The sequence below is a fragment of the Trichoplusia ni genome, chromosome 5 (assembly GCF_003590095.1).
Source record: "Trichoplusia ni isolate ovarian cell line Hi5 chromosome 5, tn1, whole genome shotgun sequence".
Classification (NCBI taxonomy): Eukaryota; Metazoa; Arthropoda; class Insecta; order Lepidoptera; family Noctuidae; genus Trichoplusia; species Trichoplusia ni.
The window spans coordinates 5649539-5671005 of record NC_039482.1 but is presented as its reverse complement, the minus strand read 5'-3'; the positions used below and the strand labels follow the sequence as shown (position 1 = coordinate 5671005).

The 21467-nt window shown below is 33.8% G+C and overlaps 1 protein-coding gene and 1 long non-coding RNA gene across 3 annotated transcripts in view; both read left to right on the top strand.

Annotated features, from left to right (window-relative positions):
- The window catches only part of LOC113494194 (putative transcription factor SOX-15), a 105675-nt gene that overhangs the window by 40430 nt on the left and 43778 nt on the right, over window positions 1-21467 (top strand). The window lies entirely within an intron of this gene.
- Window positions 1104-6159, top strand: LOC113494195. Of its 2 annotated transcripts, none has more exons than XR_003400635.1 (3): window positions 1104-1503; window positions 1656-1722; window positions 2352-6159. It is a non-coding gene; the product is annotated as an uncharacterized LOC113494195 (long non-coding RNA). The 2 variants fall into 2 exon arrangements; XR_003400634.1 differs by having other exon boundaries at window positions 1104-1722; window positions 2352-2648; window positions 2815-6159.

Sequence of the window (21467 nt, the reverse complement as noted above, 5' to 3'; positions counted from 1 at the left end):
TATTTCTTTTATGTTATTAACACATGTGTTTCTAATTACCGTATCCCGGGACCCATTCGTCGTGTACATTATAATCTAATACAATCACTGCGTGCCTTATCGTTCCAGCTTAATGCAAATTCGAATATTCGAAATTTAAAACCTCAAAGTGTTGCGCACGCGCCTCAAACATGACTCACACACGCAATAGGGTCACGACACTCGGTAACTATACTTAACTATATGTATGGTAGTTTGTATGAAACTATATAAATGCCGCTTACCAAGTTTTGATTGCGTTTCGTATGAAATAATTATAGTTTTGATCGTAGTACTTATTTGGATATTTTTTTTTTGAAATAAGGCTGATGTTGTAATATCTAAGTACTTAAGTATTACGAAAATAAGTAGGTATCTATTTTAACGAAGTTTACAAGCCCATAAGTATCATTTTTTATCAATTTTTTTGACTTAATATTTATCCGTAAGAAATATTTCGTCTGTAAAGAATTCATCATGAATTAAATGCAACTCTTTTATAACCTTACAATACCCAAACCGTACACGTCACTGTCAATTTAAAAAGATGTAAGTAATATTTTGACAGTTCAAGTCTCAAGACGTGTCAATCACGTAGTGCGCCTACGCATCGCCGCTACGTAGGATCGAGCGACGAATACATTATATTATTGTAAGTAGGCGAACGCTCGATAGATATGACTGCCGACGACAAATTGTTATTACGAATTAATCGATTCTTCGCAATCGAGTAATAATCGAGTAGTTATCGAGTAAGTGTTATTAATTTTGCGCGGTAATTAATTGTTGGTTATGTAAATTATGAGATTTCTTGTACCTACGAATTCGAGTAGTAACAATAGGAAGATGTGTTGGTAATAAACGTTGTTTTAAAGACATAAAAAAAGAAATCAGTTCTATTTCAATGTATATTCAGTGTTTCAGTCAACCATGTGCGCTTAACGCTATGATTTTTCCTTTCATTCATTACCATCTCTCCTCAACTACACTTCAACTTACTCCTTTCTGAATTTCTGTCATTTTCACACAGTATATCTCTTTTTAAGCCTTCTAGCGTATATTACCGATAAACTAATTTCCGTAATAGTCGATTTACTTTGAGTCCATCGTACTTTGACATTTGACACATTTCTTATTAAAGTAAATAAGTAAAGTGAATCCAAAGTTAAAACCTTTTTTGTAACTATTGTTCGGTTGTCATGGTAACCGTGTTATCCATTAACACCTGGGAAGCTGTCGCTTCTAATTTATCGACAGCTGATGTCAAAAGGTTATCGCAGTTTCACCTTAGGATAGTAAACTACTGTCTCAGTTCTTGGCCTATCTTTTACGGAAACAATCTTTTGGTTTTGTAGATAGACTGTATTGACAATGGGAGGGTGTTCGGAAAGTTAGTGAAGCAGTGATGAACCGTGATAGTTACTAAATTTTACAGTCTTATTCTGCATACTAAGTTGGATTTGAACTAGCGAGAGTACATTTTTGGTGCGAAGGAGGTTGTATTCTGTAGTTTACCTACTCTGAATAGGACCTAATGTTCATATTTAATTCCGAATAGAAATGTACCAAGAATATGTCATAAATTAATTCGTACCTTAAAAAATGTGCCCCTAATTATGTTGCTCGATTTTTTATAGCTGAGTCGGAACCGAGACTAAAAGTAAACACTTTTTATGGCAGAACACCGCTTTTTCTTTGGAAAAGGTGACAAGCTGCAATGCCGCGGTGTCACGCGGTTTACTTTCAAGTCTTTAAAGTAAAACTTTTACAAAACTCGATAAATCGTAATGTAAGTTCCGCATTCCCGCCAATATTCGATGTTAAAGTTGCAATTGACAGCTGTCATTGCTGGCTGAATGAGAAACGGCATTGCCTTTTTGTTGTTCTCTGAAAACGATGACTTGTGTGGTCGCCGGTTATGTTGTTTGACAAATTCATGGAGTGATGTGTGAATAAAAAAGTTGCTAGTTCGTCTATTGCTTTTTTAATGACACTTAATTGAAACAACTTTAAATCAAAGTAATATTTGAATGATTTAAACTAAATTTTATGGCTGGTTTAAAATTGCGGTGTACCTATTAATTTTTAGAATGCTAGCAAGTTTTAGTTCACAAATTGATTTGACATTTCGTTTTTAATGCAAAAGTTAAAATTATTGTTATTATTGAGGACTATACAAAAAGTTGAATTTCACTTTACAGGATATGCTAAAACTTAATTGGTACTATCTCATCCCCCGCAGCTGCAATGGAATAAACGCAGAAATTTCCCTTAGCCTCTAAATAAGCCTCGCCTTTATAAATCTTACAATAAATAAAATAATTTATCTTCAGGAAAATGCCGCGTTATTAAGTGTTGACACAAGGTGGGTGTTTACTAAGGATGCAGGCAGATAAATAGCGCCGGATCGAGTGGTCTTGACCCAGTCGCCAAGTACCACCAAGTGGGTTATGTTAACCGTATTACTGGCAAGTTGTTGTACCAATACGCAGTCTAATTATTCAGTAACGATTTATTGGATTACCCTATGATAGAAATGGTAACAGATGGACAGATCACAATACTTCCGACGAGGATGAAAAAACTTTGTCTAAGTTGAAATGAAATGTGTAATGGTCTAATGTCTATTTGTAAGTAAATGTTTAGTGTCTAGCAGTCCTATAATGTGTAAACTAGCGTACATGTGAAGTACATACTCACTCCTACTTTATTAACTAGTTCTTGAATATAATATCTTACTGAGTTTTCCCCTTGTGTATGATATTGTCTGCATTTTTAATGTTATGATCGTTTTAGGCTTCACGCATGGTTAACAACGAGTGGGATTGTTACTCAATCGTCAAGTCAGAAAGAGATCTTACTGATGACCGTTCAATAAAACTGATAATCGATATCCACGTCAGTTTTTAGAATCAAGAAGAGTTGCTCTGATGTATTCTGCGTTATGTACAAGATACACGATATTTTTATGTAGCCTGCGTTCTGAAATCAAAAGTACTCGCGAAATAAGCGACTTTAGCACAAGTTGCGTGTGGTCTGCACGCATGTAACCCCGGACAGACAATTGCTTGCTATTTGCTTAGTTTGTTAACAATGAAAATTACATAGATGTTAACGGTCTCGCTCACGTACGCTACATGAGTCAAACGATATAAACTCAGTAATAACCAGACGGACCATAGCCACACAATCGAGAACTTATCGATTCATCGTTTGTCCTGCGTCGCGTGCCAAACCAATGCTATTCGCGAAGGCATACGATTAATTTATTTATTGAAATCAATACTAATATCTGCCAAGACAATGGCCCCAAATGAAAATGCGTACACACATATGGCATGTCGGAATGCTAAACGGAGCGGCGTCATTTATTCAATACGCCATTTTGCATTCGATTTTGAGGTTATTAGATGCAATCGGAATGCGTGCGGCCATATTGATTTGGTTCGTCTATATTCGGTCGTCTTCGGCTCCCGTCGGCAGTTTATGGCGACAATTGACGTATGTAATGGCGGTGTCATAGATTTCTTGGAAGATAAAAGCTAATTACATTCATAGGGAAATTGTATTGAAAGAATGCCGAAATGTATCGCCGTATTAGGGTGGTTTTATGGTTGTTTTTTATATGTTGGCTAGTGTCATTCGCTCATCGCTTATTTATAAATACAAATATAAACATTTGGTGGGTATAATATATGCGTCATATATTTTTAATCGTGTAGTTTAGAATTGTTTAGCGGACTGATATATTTTACAAGTGTGCGCAGGTGTAGAGAAGGCGATATTTTATAAATATGTAAGTATATTCATTAGGCGCCTTGTGTGCGGGTAGTCAGGAACTATTAATGAGGTAATAACTGGCAGCAGTCACGATGGACATCGCCTTGTCTCTTGCGGCGACAGACTGTTCTGGGCATGTCACATAAATCGAACGTAACAGAGCTCACGTAAATAAAAATACATGATAAAGCATAATACTATCGTGATGGAACTAATTTTGATAGCTCTGATAAACTTTAATAGGAATCTTGTTTGAAAAACTTGTACAAAAAGGATGAAAAAGTTTTACGTAAAAGAATGAATTTCTTAAAATTATGAAACTCATTCTTAGTGACAGTCCAAACTAAGAGTTGTATTAGGCTGTATATTGCTGTAACCAATTAGACTATAGGTACGACATTTTTTTTGAATTGCCACTTGACTTTGCATAACCCTTTCACTTATAACCTCTAAGAGAAATCTAAAGCAATAACAAATCGAACAGAATATTCCTCTACAGCTTCTTGAATCATGATAAATACTTTCTGCTCGCGATGACTTTAAAAGGAGTCATATTTTCTTTAGAAGTTCGTAATGGCCCTGAAAGTAGGTACGTACTTACAGACAGTTTCAACAAAACATTTTATGCATCATCCATTGCCTTTACGATACACATTAAGTTTTGTTTCAAAATATGTTACTGTTTAACTCAAAACAAATAACTTTAGCGATTAATGTTTAAGACAGTCGCTCACGACTTTTTATTTCAATTTAGACACATATTTTGTACATCTACCACTTTCCTATCTGTTAGAACATTTTAATCACTGGATGTGGTTACGAATAGATTTTCACTTGCTATTTCCTTGCTAATCATTTATTTACCTACCTATTCTGATTTCGTAAGGAATGGAATGAATTGTCCATCATGTCACTAAATGATTCTTGCCAGTTTTGCTCCTGATATATCTTTAAGAGTTTTTTCTTATCATAAGCTTGATAAATCGCCTTTGGGCCTCCGTCGCATAAGAATTCGAAAAGCTTTGCTTTCAGACCTATTACTTATCAGTTCAACCAAATTACTTAGCCAACACTAAGTATTTTTTATAATCTGGCATTTCAAGTACGGTTTTCCTAATTTTACTGCTCAAATGTCCACCACTAACCAGTTCCTATTCGCTCTCTTGCAGTACCTACTGCTATTACCATCACTGGCCACCAGTTTGTAATGAATATTATTATGGATTACTATTGGCTTACTACTATTCGTTTCAAACTTGGCAGTGAGTTTGGCACGCCACACAGGTTGATAAAACTTATGCTGTTAGCTATTATGTCATTAATTTAAATATTATTCAAGGTGGTCACAAGGATTTCTTCAACGACATTATCAGTGTGACAATATACAAAATGTCGCCCTCAGGTGTCACTAGTATTGTCACTGAGAAATGGAGTGGAGATACAATTTGATATTTTGGATCACCACCTACTTAAGTATCATTCTGACAAAATTATTTTAAGACTCACACTAAATATGGTACCTTTAATCATCGTAGACAATTAGTGACAATCTTATTTATGGTTATCTTATCTACGTTGATAGAAAAAGTTCTTATGATGGTGGAAATGTATCTGCTGAAAACATACCAACCTTTCCGGGGTGCTATACCCAAAGGATAAAACTAGAACCCTATTGCTCCGTGTTCAATGTCTATCCTCTTGTCCGTACGTCCGTCACTATACAGTATCTCAAGAACCATAGCTAGATAGTTCAAATGTGGACCGATCTTGTATTTACGTTACTGCTATAACGACAAATACTGAAACATGTTATCCGCGTTAACTTATCATTAGTAAGGTCATCAAATCTTGATAGGCGACCAAATTTTTGTCGGAAATTTATCTTTAATTGTACTATACTCTTACGCACTTGATCGGTCGTTTTGTAAACCTTTTTACTTTAAAACAGCTCACTTGCTATCGAATCCAAGTAGCAGTACAATTAAATATAATATGGCTAGGTCGGTTGTATTAACATTGCACGTCTTACCTACAGCACTGCACGTGACTCATGTCCGGTGCGCTGCGTAGTGTTGAGACGATGCGACAGGATTTTCCTCCTGATTTTTATTGTTTCCTGGTACCTCCTTGCTTTATTAATGCATTTTTGTTGGTAAATTACTTAATATCGGAAACTGTTAACGGTTTTTTAGAGGAACTAGTCTTCCCAGAAAATGTTGTTTTGTCATACAGATGAGATCAGGGAATAAAAAAATGGGGTTTGAAAAATAAATGTTGTCCGGTCACACCTACCCAATATTCACACAAAATTCCATGAGAATCGGTCGAGCCGTTTCGGAAGAATTCAATTCCGTACACCTTGACACGAGAATTTATATATTAGATAGATTTTTTTATTCATGCTCCATTCTGGTGAACACTGGATTCATAAAACAGTAGACTGAGATGACTGACAGTAGACACAGTGCTGTGTCGTGGGAGACACCTATGCCCAGTTGTGGACTACAACAGGCTGATGATGACATGATGATCAGAGTAACCCAAAGATGGTGAGTTTTTATTACATTAGCTCTTATTTCCTTTTGAAAATTTGATTATTGTCAGTTACGGGCAAAAAATGCTTGGAATTGAATTAAACTTTGTGTAGTTTTTGTCCATCGAGGATAATACTATCTCCTTAAATTAAATTGGAAAAATCATGATGTTGGTTCATAAGAATATCAGCAAAGGTGTATTCACTATATACATTAAAAATAAATGAACACAAATTCCAAATAATAATCATCAATATTTTATTGTAGACGACATTTTAAAAGAGATTGCGCAAACATTGGACCCATTTCCTGACCTAGCTACCGTACCTAGTCCATTTATAAATTACGCAATGAAAACTCAAAGCAGACATTGCGCAAATAAAATAATTTGTAATTCAAAATAAATAGATACATTTCTTAGAAGCCAGTGTATGGTATAAAATGTATAATTAATTGATCATTTTGTAATTAATCGCCGCAATAATTATGGGCTACAGCAAAATGCACTTGCCCAGATCATGTTAGTAGATCAGACTTATCTTAGTCTAGATACTTAATTACTAATTGCCTAGATATTCCAGGATATAACAGACTTCCTGTTATGGAGATCTGGATTCAGGTGTTGCGTCTTTTAATATATTGCCTATAAATAACTCATGTCTGATGTTAATGTTAGTAGCTGTTGAACTAAATGACTGAGATATATTTTCAAAAATATCAAAACGTGTATATCAAACGTATTTTAACTTAAAACGTACGATATTTACAATTAAATATTGGTTAGGTTAAACCATATTTCGACGCCTAATAGCTGGGTATACGATATTTGAAATAGTGCTAAGTGGAATTTAAAAACATCCACAGTTTATTTCATTGTAAAATTTAAAAAACGAATATCATTTACAACATCCCCCTACCATGCAAGTAAACGCAAAACAAAAAACTCGCCAACAACTCGCCGGGCCGATCAATTTACAGCCCTACGAGCAATTTCCCGACACTGGCACAGTACATAAGTACGTAGCGATCCATATTCATAGCGGCTCGGACAGCGCAGCCGCTGTACCCGCCACTGCCCGCCTCTCGGCGCTTTGTAGTCGCCGCCGCGCCGCCGCCCGCACCGGCGCCCGCGCAGCCAATAGCGACGCGCACCGCCGACCAATGGCCGAGGTGCGTGCGCGCAAGAATTAAACCATTTAAATTGTTTATTGATAGGGTTGAGAGCGATGCAGTATCTTATTTTTGTAGACTTATATTTTAGTAAGAAGTTCTGTTTTTCCGAAATATCTGATGTTACAATATTTATTTATTAGAAGGATTTAAAGCAGTTGAATTAATAAAGTTAATTCAGGTTGATTTTCTTGGACACTTCTCAAAAATTTAGATGAGGCAAACTAATTTTTCACCAGAATCAGGAAACCATTTTCGATATTTACATTACTAATAGGATAAATTATACAATATGTATTTGGAGATTTAGGTACTAGAAGTAAATATTGAGTTATTGAAAAACCCCGTTTCATATTAATTTATTCGGTTAGGGAAAATTTAAATTAGCATTTCGGGGTATGATAATTGTAATATGTTATTAATTCAATTTTCCTTTTGCTGTATTTTATATTACAAAGATTTCTCTGTGACATTTCGGATGTGTTGCCGTAGATACTCGAATGATATTTTAAATTACAAAAAGAGTCGATTTCCATAATCAAATGCATTCACAATCGAGATGAGGGCAGCCCTACACACATCGGAGTATCGATACAATCGCGTTTTGTCTCCGAATGTCGCTCGCTTATCGATATAACCGACTTTGACTCGTCCGACACTAATTGTGCTACCGACAGTCTAAAACGAAAAAGTGCCACTTGATCATGCAAATTAGGTACTTTTTGTACCATGATCCGTGTTTTCTTTGCCGCTGTTTAGTTTTGGGTTTTATAGTTATTTTGTTCGTGGTTTTAAAGTAGCAATTATTATATTTTTAAACACAAATAAATTTGGGAATTATGTACTTCTTATCATTGCTGAACACAAACATATGTGTTATAAAAGGGCGCTGTTTAATTTTTTGCATGCGTTAAAGTAAGTAAATTAAGGTCTTAAACGAAACACAAAATCCATAGCTATTTCCAAAACATTTCCCATTGGCAACAAGCAAAACAAGACTACAACATCTCTACATGGAATATTAAATGAAAAAATATCTGGAAGTGGTGTTCGGCCTACGTTATTTAATATATTCTACCATACTTGGTAATATTAGTACATTTCCTGCAACGTCACCGCTATTGAATTGCAAATGTGTTCGGATTTTACACGGAACGTATCGTGGGCGTACTTCTTAAAACTACAGCACACCGCACAATGATGACACTTCTATTGGCACCGTATCATAATGGGATAGGGTTCATTTTAGTTGTATTCTTTTTGGATACCTGTACACTTGATTTGTAATTATTTTTTTGTGAAGGAAACCGCTACCTTCCGTTCATTTTTGAATTGATGATCATTTACCGCTTAGATGTGATTTGATTTGAAACATTATATGCTTTACCACGTGAGGAAATTAAAGCCGTATCTTTTTCTGTCATCGGCTATTGTGAACGAATAAAATACCTCATATGGCATAATAATAAAAAATCTTAATAATAAAAATCGTTATCCCTAACTTAACCTAGACTAATACATAATATAAAACTAAATGTAATGTTTATTTAAACCTGTGTTTTAGGCCATCGTCAACTATAAGCCAAGTATATCCGTTTTTTATCTGTAATCGATCAGCGGAGCAAATTAACAGCGACATTGATGAAAATGCATGATGTCAACAAAAACATAATTAAATAATTTATGAAAGCCTCTCAAACTATCTATGGTATCGACGTGACCACCATACAATGTATAACACACCATATATCACATAGCTCGCTTGTTTAATTAATATAATTAATAATTCAGTTCTCATAGTTTTTGTAAAAACGTTCTTCAAAATGTTATAAGTCTTATCACCACCTCATAAGGTCGGAATTTGAAGTAACCTTGTTACAAAGTTGCGTGATGTCCTTACATACAGTTTACATAAATACTTTGCCATAAATTAATATTGCACCTCATTAGTGAAGAGCCCTTACAAGTTAATCTAGTTAACTTTTATTTATTTGTCGAGACTGGCCGGTTACAAAAAATATGGAGTCGATGTCTAGACGTCTCCATATTGTTCCATCACTATTAATGAGATTATTAATTAGCTTTCTTTATCATTTATTGGATTTTAGTAAAAAAAGGAAAGAATTACTACTAGGAAGGAATTACAGAATGAAGATATCTGAAAACATTACTAAGAATAGTACTAATTTATTTTTAATTCATGCCGCGAAGTTGCCAACTTGGCACAAGAAAAGTTTGTCAGAAAAATGGCGTCCATTGCCAAGTTATTCCACCTATTTTGCAAACCGCCTACCTATACTACTACATTTTTAATACTATAAGCGATCTCATACATAATTCATCGCATATTTAAACCTAGACCATACATAGATACCAATCAGTTGCTAACATAAATTATTTCATAAATTATGTCTCGAAAAGACGCCATTTTGGGCGAACTCATTTTATAATGCCAATGACACCTCGTTATATTCAATAGGGTTGGTGATTCAAATTTCGAATTCGATTTTCAATTATTAATTTTCTAGTCTATAGAAAAGTTAGTGTAACGTCAAACCTTTTTTGTAGCTTTTAAATATACTTATCGGGCTTAGTTTAGACCATAGATTACCGGTTCTCAGGTTAAGATGAGTAATCATAAGATAAAAATGATTCTCGTATCCATGTATTTGTTACCTAAAGTATTATATCTATACATGCTTATTGCTGCATAAGACTAGACTTTTAACTTATAACGCAAAAGACCAGCGCCAACTTTGACAGAATGACTGAAATGTATGAAAATGACATTGATCGTTGCACATGACTTGTCAATTCAATACATTTAGGCTGTTCAATAAACGTTAGCGGCTGTAGATTATAGCTTGGCCAGACAAGTTCGTGTGTAGTCTTCATAATAGAATTACTCGTATGTGTTGGTGTATGACAGACCAGGTTCAAAAAGTACCGTACGAGTGGGCGTATGAATGAATGATATTTTGATCGAGTTTTTTGTACGTGATCTATTGTTGGTAAAATAGTTTTGCTTGATAGGTGTTCGAGAGATTGCCGTATCGGTTAATGAATGAAGTGTGAATATGAGATAAACCGGTTTGTTGGACTTGGATTTATGAAATGTGAATAGGAAAATTTGTTTTTGTTATTATTTTCGGAGATTTTTCGCTTTGAGTTCGAATTTTTTATACACGAAACTAAAAATAACTTTATTTTGAAGTTTTAATCAATTCGTGACAATGTTGACAGGATTTTTCTTTCAAATGTTTATTTTATTATACGGATATAAGTGAAAAACTACAGCATGTTATACGCGATGACCGGTCTGGCCAAATAATAATCGTAGAATCTATTAATTTTGTTATCCAGTACTTTATGATATTGTATGTATGTTTTATCCTATATTGCCTTCGAAACCATACTCATTTGTTTTGTCTTTCTTTTTCAGGTAAGTAGTCAAATACTTCGGCGGTCTTGATGCATCTACACCTGGTATGACCTTTTCATTAATTGTTATTTTTTAAAGTCGTACCATTATTTTTAATTAGGCTTACATTTAAACAATAAATGTTATATTTTAACACCATTATACGAAATCCTGTGTTACGTTACGACCGACCTTTTTACTAGCCAGACAATATTAACATCAATCATTTTAATATCCCGCCATTGTTATTATAATTTAATGCAACCTTATCTAGTTGGAACTATGTTAATTTTTGTTAAATAGATGAAATAATAACAAGTGTTTATAAAATAATATGCATTTAATTGTATAATTGCATGATATATATGTTTTTTTTGTCTGTACTTAGACAGTTAAACAAGTCTAAGCAAAATGTAAAAAATCGATTATAATTATAAGTTTTAAAAGCATATTTTTCCACCAAATGTCGTAAAACTAGTAGCGCCGTTCCAAAATTACATTCCTTTGGAGAAAACCCGGCAAAAACATCATAAGTTAACTTACAACTTAAAAAATAAATTGACTCCACACAAACTACACTTTTAATGAAGTAATCTCTTCATCTGCTTAACAAATAACAATTATTTACCTAACGTCTACATCTACAATATTTATACCGTTGCGTGCGGGGGTTAAAAATATAAGCTGCAAGGTTAAACCGTTTTGCTAATAAATAACGGATATTAAGTATTAAGGGGGGGAGGGGTGACGTCACGCGGCCATTACAAGATGTCTGCTATCTCAAGCCTTAACTAGACGTTTCTATTCATCTTGATGTAATAATTAGAGGCTGTTGATGCGATGTCATTTTACGTCGTTGCGTTTCAGTGATACTTAGTTAGATAATGTGTTGTTCATGTAATGTGCTGTTTGTTAAATGAAATGTTAAATGGTAGTTAAATAATGTTTGACCCGAAGTTTTACTTCTCATAGTAGTCTTCACTTTGACAGTTTGAAGCTCGAAAACTGTCAAACTTTTTGGTAATTGATTCTAAGTAGGTTTAATATGCGATCATGAAACACTTTTCTAACGAGAAAACGTTTCTACAAGGGACAGCAGAAAAATCCTAGCAAATATAAAATGTATGGAATTGACATTTTCTTTTGAATGACAAGTGACAGAGACTTATAACTTTCATACATTTGCTAGTTCGGTAAAAAATCATTAAAATATAAAAGAAAATCATTTTCGACTGGCTTTTAAACAAGTTTTTCAACCATTTTTATTTCATGGAATTTTACCGTTAATATTGCCTAATGTCGGCTTGAACCGAATAATCGCATTAGATATAATGATTAATATACATACAATATATAATTACTCTACGCTTATTAAGGAGTGCACATTTCAACATACACTTATACATATAATTTATGTATATAGTCGGTATATGAGTCGTTATGTACATCAGGTCATTGTCCTGTGAATGCGCAGAAATCTTGAGGTAATTTTATTACAGAGCCAAAAACAAGGGTCGGAATAATAAAACAGTTGAAGAATAAGTTTTGATATAATTTAATATCAAATATTTTTTTAAGAACAGCCGACTTCAATTTAAAACTATTTGGCTAATATAGATGAATTGTTTATGGGGCCACATGACAGTATGACACGTTAACTGAAAAAAGAATCAACAAAATATGTTCATCCAGTGCGAAGTTTTGGGGTAACAAACAAAAAATAATACAGACAAATTGAGATGCTCTTCCTTTTTGAAGTCGGTTCAAAATAAAGTATATTAGTTATTTTTAAGATAAAATTACCTTATTGTTTACACTTAAATACTACTGTATATAAAGACTAGCCATCGGCTACATCCGATAATATTAAATTATACCTACCAACATAGAATAGGTAATCGGATCTCTAAACGAGATAAATAAATACATTCAGTGTTGCTACCCTAACTATAAAGCAATAAATAACTCGCGGCTAACTAAATTCTATCACAATAGGCCACACCTCAAATCGATACACTATTTTACTCGAATATTATTTCATTATGAAAATGTCAGAGCAATTTGATCAAGCAATTAACAACTCTAGTCCATACAAAAGACCTGTCATTATACCAAGCTCACAAAAGCGGCGGGACGCGGCTGTCCACGCGTCAATTTGACAGCCGAACAAGCGTCAAATTGACAGCGCGACACGTGTCAAATTGACAGCGAAGCAACACCATTTTAGCGCTACAAGATGTTCTGCCTAATGAATGGGTTTGAAATTAAGTTTAATGTTTTAGAGTTCGATGTCGAAATAGTAAAACTTCTTGTGGTATATTTCGGCTTTTTTACTATATTATACTTAGCATTATTATAAATAAGTAAGTCTTTAGTAAATAGGCCCATAACGAAATAGTCTTCAACACTAAGAAAATTATGTTTCTTTTTTATGTTCGAAACTCTGATACTTTAAGTGTTATATTGAACCCAGTATTAACGAGCCCAACACGCATCTGCCAGCTTTTTACTTTACTCCGAACATTAACAACAATTAGAAAATGCTCAAGAGTACTTTTTACGATAATCAGACTAATCACACTTAAATTAAGGGTTACTTTCCTTTAGCCGCAAAAACGCTAAACAAATTCAATTAAATTCGATTCACTGTGCCTTCATTCAACATTTAGTTTCATTTCATTGATATATCGCATGCTCATCGACTTAAAAATGTACATCACAATTCCATACTGATAATTTTAAACCTAATAACACGTTCGTTAAAGTGCTAATTGTTTTGCAGTAATTTGGCGCTTACGTCGTTTTGTTATGACAGTTATTGTGCACGAGTGTGAAGTGCATACAAATATGTGTTACTATTATATTTATCTATGAAATAACGTTAATTCACTGCTTTGGTAGATACCTACTCTTTTGTTCTTGCTATTAAAGGTCGATTAAATTTGGGAAAACTGTGTTTGTATTCTTTATGATATTGGTTTTGATCAGAAACTGGTAGTCTCGCCCAAAATACTATGACCTAAGCTGCAGTCGTAGTAACTGGACTTTGAAGACCGTTTTTAGGATAAACCATGACAGTTCGATGTTCGTTCACAATATTCATATCCCAATTCCATATAGGTACTCATACCGTCTTGCTTATTCATTCAAGTATTTGATGAATTAAATTATCAATAACTGTTCTCGTTTCAGCTAGCCGTAACCTTTATTCTGACCAGGGTCAAAAGCAATTGCGGTTAGAATTTTACTGCTTTTTTATCACATTTAAATTACCTATAATTTAAAATGTCGTAATAAAACTAAATAATTGCCCTTACGCGCGATTAGAAACGGAACGATTATAAATAATATAAATATTTATTTTTCCTTTTGTCACACAATTTTTTTTATTTATATAAAACCTCCTTAGGTGATCTAAGTTGCCAGTTGAAAAAATAACCTTTACATATTTTTTTAATAAAATGTAATGTTTGCCTTTGCATTAAGTACTGGCTGATGTTAAATATATGTTATATATTTAATTTATATGTTCTTTGGTAATACGACACAAGATATGGTCCTAATAATGTGAATAAATGTTATCGTTACAAGAAAAATAAATTGAAATATATAATACATTTAATATGTAATCGATTTAAATAAATATACAATTTATGAGGACATCATATTTTGAGATTTAACAAGCGTAGTTTATGTGCACGTACTTGTACAGTTAGTGTTAGAAAAAGAAATAAAAGTATTTATGTAGACCTGCCAATCTATGCTTATGCCTTTTTTATATCTCAGAAAAGTTTTATAGCATTTTTATAAGTTTCATCGAACCTTGAAATTAATTTCTAGACGATAATTTAAATTTTGAATATTAGAGATATATGCGTTGTATGTTTGTTTTATAAAATCCTGACAATGATCATTTTTCATTGATTGGGCATTTCATTAAAAAGTTCATACTTCAGAATTAAGTTTCTTTGTTGTGTTGTCAGTGTTTTCTTAAAGAAAACCGTTTCAAAATATTCCAAAACTCGTAATAATCCGGGATTGGAAACTACATTAATTTATGACATAAGAGACTAATCATAAACATCATAAAATATTCCTCTTCAAACTCTTTTCGAAAAATATTCTCTTAGCAAAACTTACATACACTATATACTAAGAAAATCCATGTAAAACTCAACCAAATCCCGTTTTCACACTAGTACATAACGAACAGTACACGGCACGGTAACACGGGCACGACCAATCAATTGCGACCGCCTATCGCTGCGATGTCTTATCTTAATTCGTGGATAATTAACGCGATTATGTAGCGGTACATATTATTACAGTTGTAGGTTTTATATTACTATATTACATACATATTTTTTAGCAAATGATTCCCGCACCTAGGATTACAATCCTTGTGTTGGGGGTGTTTCACGAACATTCAGGTCATTTGTACAAAGACACCCAGACTCAGGACAAGTATTTGTGGATCAAATAAATGCTTGTCCTACGCTGTTATAGAACCCTTGCTTTAAGCAGGAATCGAAACTGGAACCCGCAACATGTCGCGGATATTGAGTTTATATTAAAACTTTTTTGTTTAAATCTCTTTCTTTATTGGACTTTAAATAGAATAAGAGTTACTTTTTCAAGCTTTCTTTATGGTATTTGACTGAGTATAAGGTTTACACCTGTTTATGAATCTGATTAAGTACTTACCTAAGATCATCCAGACAAGGCTTTGAATGCAATTACTGGTCGACTTAGCTATGTACCGAACAAGAAAATTAGAAGGTAATGTGGGAGTGTGGAGTGCATGCGTAGACAATAAAATCGATTCCGTGATTGCCTTTTAAATTTAAATTAATGATTTTTACATCCTTAAACTCCATTTACTTTTTACTAAATCATTAATATAGAAAACGTAGACACGATAGAACCTACTCTAAAATAACTAGCTAAACCTTCCAATCATTAAAAATCTTAACATAAAACTCAATCGTAAAACAAAAAAACTCGACCAGCACAGCCCATTCAATCGATTCGTACGAAAATCAAATACAATAATCGATCATATTACATTCATTCATCGAAGATCAGTCTAAACATGGGTCGGGTTTAACCGTTCTTGTTATACTTTAGCACTATAAACAAATCCGTTGATATTTAAATATAGCCGTGAGAAGTCCACGGGGAGGCGGTGATTGGTCCCCTGTTATTCAACTTTCAGTCCATGTTTTATTATGCTGCGGAAGTGACAGCTTATATATAAATTGACGGTGATTCAACTGACAAGTGCTCGCTCAATGAGGTCGAAGGTTTTATTCTTTAACTCTAAGTTATAAGCGAATTATATCGACAAACGAAAATTAGTTGGATTTCATTATAACTTGTAAGAGAATTGTTTCAACTAGCCAAGTGATACTACTACAATTGTTTTCGCTAATAGAAGTCAAATGTCAAGAAATGACATGGAACTTGAATCTGTCATCAACATACATTCAAACATTTTCTATCCACGATTCTCGAAATTTGGCTTGAGGGTTGTATATAAAGATGAGGATGGAGGTTATAGCAAAATATGGGTTGCCCACAGGTCAATATTCGCTTTGAAGACAACTGAACTCTTTTAGATAACTTTAACATGATCTGAGAGTATCAAATTGAAGTTGGATTGAGGTTAAAACCATGTTAAATGGTAGGTATGTCGTAGTGATATGATGGTCTTAGAAAGAGTCTTAGAGTTTAGTTGTTCTAAACTGTTTTTCTGACGTCGTTATTACGCTTTATTTATTGCGTGAAGAAGTAATTAGTCACTGGGTTGATTTCTTAAAATAAACAAACGCATTTAAGTGACCTTTAGACTTATTTAATAAAACAAATCAGAAGCATATCAAATTAAAAAGCACCAAAAAGTTTTAAGCTAAATAACATTCATGACAAATACCATAATGTACCTAAAGTAATAATTAAAAAAAAAACAAGTTTTTTAACATCTCAAAACACGAAAAATGCAACTATACCAACACGTCACCAAGTCGAAAGCGAATTCCTTAAAAATAAAGAGAATTTCATCGTTAAATCGAGACGAATCGTCGCAAACTGAGATGCAATAAGTAAAAAAGTCCGGAATAAGGCCAGGCGGCCGCAAATGACCCGGCTGTGTTAAATTAACGTGCAATATTTTGCTCAAAAACGGCGGCAAGCGTCGTGTTTCAGGCTGTTTATGATGACTACACACGGACGAGGATTTAGTCCAACAATAATATACAATATTATTTAGTTATAAAATCTTACCAACGTAATAATATATAATTTTCTTGACGTGACGTTAAAAACACATTTCACTGGAAACGATATTATTTTAACCACATATCCTAATGTGTGAATACTTGTGTTGAAATTAAAAATATTTAAAATTTGATTAAAAATATTATATCAATACTTTTGACACAAGGAAAACTTATATCACCCTAGTCATATTGTCATTGCTGTAATTTGAAAGGTGAAATTATATTTAAATTCTAAATGATGATATTTAAAAAAATTGTGTAAAATAAATTAATAAGAATTATCAATTGCAATGTTTTGTTTTGTCATCATCATCATCCACAGCCTTTATCCTCCCACTGCTGGGCATAGACCTCCCCTTTCTCGTAACAATTTTCTACTGTCCTGTGCCAGCCTCATACATACCCGACCCGAGACCTTTACTATATCATCAACCCATCTTGGTAAGGGAAGACCGACGTTTCTTGCCTTGCCTTGGCCTTCAATCTGTCAACGCCTTTTTGCTATCCTATAAAAATAATTTGTATATGAACAATGCTAATAAATATGTCTATTATTGTGTAATTTATCTTAGAAATGTATAAATAGGCGTTGAATTCTACTCAATCTAACAATATTTGTATAGGTATATGATGCAAAGATTTATAAATATTCGTAATACTTGTCGATATTACTCCTTTGTTTATTTTTTTATATGTTATAATAGGGAGGAAAAATAATATTTTTATAAACACACAAACATCATTATTTTCATTGTTTTAAGGAAAAATGAATCCAATGTTGTTTTATTTATGCAGCAGACATATTTGGAGTTAACTAAATGCGCTTACATGGCGTTGAAATATAAACATCATCTTTTTCCAATATGAAAAAATTGCCAAATATTTGAATTGTGATTCTGAAATTTAATTTTCTGTTTCGTCAATTTGAGAATTGTCAAAAAGGTCTTCTTTGAACGAACGCAGTTATAAGTTGTGTTCATAAATGTTGGTTTGCGGTTAGCCCCGTGTGTCCCAAGCAATACAGTGAACGCTCACCTTTCGCTGCTCTCGGATTAGGTACGGATCCCTTAACTGAAGGAATTACTTTGAACTTGGGTCCGGTTTGCGCTATTACTATACATACCACTTTAGTTTTATGCGATATTTCCGCGGTCAAATCGTACTGGAAGAATTAAATGTGGAAATAACGTTTGTGAAGCTGCATGAGGTTTGTGCATGAAGTTAGTTATTTAAAAGAAAAGTGTATAAAAAGCACTAAAACTATTATTTCAGACGATAGTCTTTAAGCCTAAAGGCGGTATATTTTTTGTGGAGGAAAATACTTAGCTACGACTTCATAAAAAATGTTTATCTTATAGATTGCGATAACTTTGTCAAAAAGGAATATCTCGTTTGTAACGATAATGATCATTCTTCAATCTTCAGCTATCAATCATCAATTATAATATAATTATGTGATATTCATAATCCCCAAATCCCCAGAAACCTCCAACACCCCTTTCACACATTAGTTACATTAAAACATACATCAATCATGCTGGCAACAATGTCTCAAAATGAGTTGCAATCTGGCAACCTCGCAGTCCCTAATAAATCACTTACTGTCCTGGCAACACTGTTGGGCTCATAAACTCATATGAGACACATAAACTCGTCCGCCAGATAATTCGATCGGTTCCTCGAATGATTTCAAATCTTCGTAAGTACAGACTTTACAGAACGAAGTACGGTTTTACACCTTTCTGAATTTCTAAGTGTCATTTTATTCTGAAGTGTTCGTGTGGTATTAAATCAAATCATGCAGCTATGTTATTCACAATGGTTGGTATAGTTAAATGTCTTGTGAAATTACGTTTTATTAAATTAAATGTATAATTTTAGAGTCCATTAAATTTAAACTTCTTTCAAGAATAATATGTTTTTCCCGGGGATGAAATGACCGAGTAATTAAAAGTATGTGAGTTGAGTTACACCGACAATTTCCTGAAATCATATGAATTATAATTACTATTTAAACAAAAATCAGACCCAAAAATATGAATTTACAATATAGTAGAAGCGAAAATGCACATCAAGGCTTAGAGCGCCGTTTCTCTTTCCAAATAACACCAGTTTTACTTGCAAACTGAGTAAGACCAACTAAGAAAAGTTTCTTACATCCGTTACAATGTCCACAACACTCAAACGTACTTTACATTTCGAACCATAAAAATCACCTTTCTTACCTTTTCGAAGCCCACTTCATCATTTGAATGATTTAAAGTAATATCTCCGATTTGCTTGTGTACCTTCATGAGAAACTCCACTCCCCAATCGTAAACACAAATCTTATGATTTTATGATTTACTCGGAGTTTCGACAAATGAAACACGTTTGTAGTTTTGCTCGGTATTAGCGAAGCCAGTTGTGTCGAGTTTAATATTTTCGTTCACGCCTTTCTCGGAGTGTCGGATGACTCGCTTCGGATCGCTGATGGGATTTCGCTGGATTTAAATTTGTTTTCATACGTTTCTAAGCATCAAAAAATTTGCGTCAGTTGTTTATGATAATATAATCCGCTAAATACCCTAAATGTGGTAAAATTCTATTTATCATATAGCAATAAGTAGGTATATGATAAATGGAATAAAATTTTACACAGATTCCGCTTCTGTATATTTTCTTGCCCTGTGTCCAATCATTTGGTTTCTGTGCATCATATTTTCTTTCATTTATCCCTATTTATCGATTAATTTGCATATCTCTTCTCCGTCCTTATATTCCACGCAATCCACTGATTTATATTCGTCTATGTCAGCCCTTTCATTTACTGCTATCATTTAATTCAGTTCCGTTTATAAAGCCTTACAGCTTAGCTGCTATTTGCACACTTACAATCCTCAAAATTCCTACAGTTCTCCAGTTACACTCAAATGCACCAGTATCATGCTATAATTTATCACTTCGGGAAATTCCCATTTTAATTATAAATAGACTGAACAAATAAACATACAGCAACTTGCCGATATGTTGCACCTTATCTTGCCTTATCCACCGGGAATTCTGTTAAAAACCTTTATTTATAACTTTTAGTTCATTAATTTCGTGGATTTATCTTTAATAAGCTGCTAATGTAAAGTGCCAATCGTTCGTGTATTAAATGTACAGTTTTATTCTGCTCCTTCTGTCTTTATTTCGGGTTGTTTTAATACTTGTCAGGTCTACTACTACTGATTTTTAGTTTTACCCGCTTACCACGAACAAGACACAAATCTACGTAGTCTGTGTTGCAGTTTCTCTTTTACTATTACAACAAACCTGACGTAATACAAAGTCAGGTAATAGTTTACCAGAAAAAAGCATATACTTGTTACCTAAAGTCACGAGATAACACTGATTGTTTAATATTTGATGACGAGACAAACATCAATAACAAACTAATCGAAAGTTCAAAAACGAAAATCACAGTCGGAAACTTGTCCCCTTGTCCCCAGATGTATAAACAATGAAATCTCAAGGACGGACTAGATGTCAGATAACAAATGGTAAACAAAGTTGCGCACGTGGCCGACATAATTGCTTCGACCGGCGAAAACAAACAATGTTCCATTGTCTTTTGTCGCGAGTCGCGGTGCGGATTCCTGAGGTCTGCCCACATTGCACTCGTAGGAGATAGTCATAATTGGGAGACGGGTAGATGTGTGGGGATCCTGATTCTTGGACCTAGAATTTTGAGGAATCAGTTTATTTAGACAGTCTCTGGAAGGAGAGTTTAAATTTGTACGGTACATATGATTTTTTCTAGATAACGAAATGGTATTTTTGGCAATGGCGAAAAATAAAGCTTGCCCATTAGATTCCGTTTTGGCGATACGTCTACGTAAATTTGATGATATCGAATAAAACGACTTTTTGTGCAACGACTTCTTTAAATTATACATTGCTGTGTTGCATTGCCAAGCAATGACCTATTGACAGACCTGTGAAGCAATGTACGATGAAACGTGTAAGATCAAAGCATAGTTACATGGTATTGCAGGAAAAATGTATGTTTGAACCAGAGAGGTGATATGCCAAAGAGAAAGCATTCTCCACACAGCACTACACCTCTCAACACGGTACACATTAAACGTAGAATTCTTGGAACCTATTTCGCTCAAACTCCCAGTCATTACCAGTGGCGTCTGATAAAATGCATTGTTCTTCCGTTCCCATATCACCGTGGAAACACAACGGTAAACTATATTTAGATAAAAAAGCAACAAAAAACAAAAGTTCACAATTAGG